The sequence below is a fragment of the Anas platyrhynchos genome, chromosome 10 (assembly GCF_047663525.1).
Source record: "Anas platyrhynchos isolate ZD024472 breed Pekin duck chromosome 10, IASCAAS_PekinDuck_T2T, whole genome shotgun sequence".
In the NCBI taxonomy this organism is placed as follows: Eukaryota; Metazoa; Chordata; class Aves; order Anseriformes; family Anatidae; genus Anas; species Anas platyrhynchos.
Window position 1 is genome coordinate 15,689,396 of NC_092596.1, and position 1,608 is coordinate 15,691,003.

Genomic DNA, 1,608 nt, shown 5'->3' on the forward strand with positions numbered 1-1,608 from the left:
TGAGTTATTGCTGTCTGATCATTCATAATTTGATGGCAGAACAAAAACGACCAGAAGATGAAATGAAAATTTATTGGAAGGAAAATACAAGACAAAGCAAATAAGGAACCATATAATTTAATTCCTGCTACTGGTTTCAAACATTCATTACATTAGTTAATTAGAAAAAAAAAATCCTTTTAAGGATGCTTAGCAATTAATCTAACAGACTAGCTTGATTCTCTGTCTTTTGTTTCTCACTATTACCTTGATTCTGATTTCCCCCTGTGACCAGACTGATGGGAAAAAAAAAACAGGCTTTCTCCTCGCTTCTTTTCCACTGTACATTTGCTTTATTAACCAGGTGTTTTGGCAGTGTTTAACAGCATGGATAAATATTTGCATCTGATTTATTGACCTCCATTTGAACATCACCCGAGAGGTCACACTGAGCGCCACTTTGGTTGTAGCAATCTCCTTGAAATGGCATTCGTGCGACAAGCAGAAAACTGGGGAGTGTGCTGCTGTGTGTGGTGATTTTACTCAGGTGGGCATCTAAGCTCTACCACAATCCTTCTCACTCTCCCTCATCAAAGGGCAAGGGGGAGAAAATACGATGAAAAGAGCTCCAGGGTTGACATGAGGACAGGGAGACCACTCAACAATTATCACGAAGCCACCCCTGCAGCCCCCTGCTACCAAAACCTGGCCACCACACTGTGCCACTGCTGCCTCGATGCCTTGAGTGTCTGGAGGCTCTACCTCATGTCCCATATGAACCAAGGGACAAGCCTGTGTTCAGTTTTGGGCCCCTCACTACAAGAAGGACATGGAGGTGCTTGAGCAAGTCCAGAGAAGGGCGGCGAAGCTGGTGAGGGGTCTGGAGAACAAGTCCTACGAGGAGCGGCTGAGGGAGCTGGGCTTGTTCAGCCTGGAGAAAAGGAGGCTCAGGGGTGACCTTATTGCTCTCTACAGATACCTTAAAGGAGGCTGTAACGAGGTGGGGGTTGGTCTGTTCTCCCACGTGCCTGGTGACAGGACGAGGGGGAATGGGCTTAAGTTGCGCCAGGGGAGTTTTAGGTTGGATGTTAGGCAGAACTTCTTTACTGAAAGGGTTGTTAGGCATTGGAACGGGCTGCCCAGGGAAGTGGTGGAGTCACCATCCCTGGAGGTCTTTAAAAGACGTTTAGATGTAGAGCTTAGGGATATGGTTTAGTGGAGGACTGTTAGTGTTAGGTCAGAGGTTGGACTCAATGATCTTGAGGTCTCTTCCAACCTAGAAATTCTGTGATACTGTGAAAATGTGATTCTTGGCCTGGGCCAGCCCTCCTGCACCTGGCATCCCTGGCTGACGGACATAGCCCATAACGGAGCCCCTGCAACCCTGGGCTGGCCGGAGGGGAGGGAAGGGGACAGAACTGGGTGCAGGAGCGCTGTCAGCACGCCTTCCCCTCCCTGCTTCAGCACACCGCACTGCCCTGGGCCGGCGCACAGCCGCAGGGCCGAGTCAGGGGCGGGTCGAGGCGATCAGAAGGACGCAACACCGCGCCCAACAGCCCCGCTAGGGGGAGCCGCCATGACGGGAGGCGGCTCCGCCATACTGCCTGCTCCCGCCCTTCCGCCCGGCAC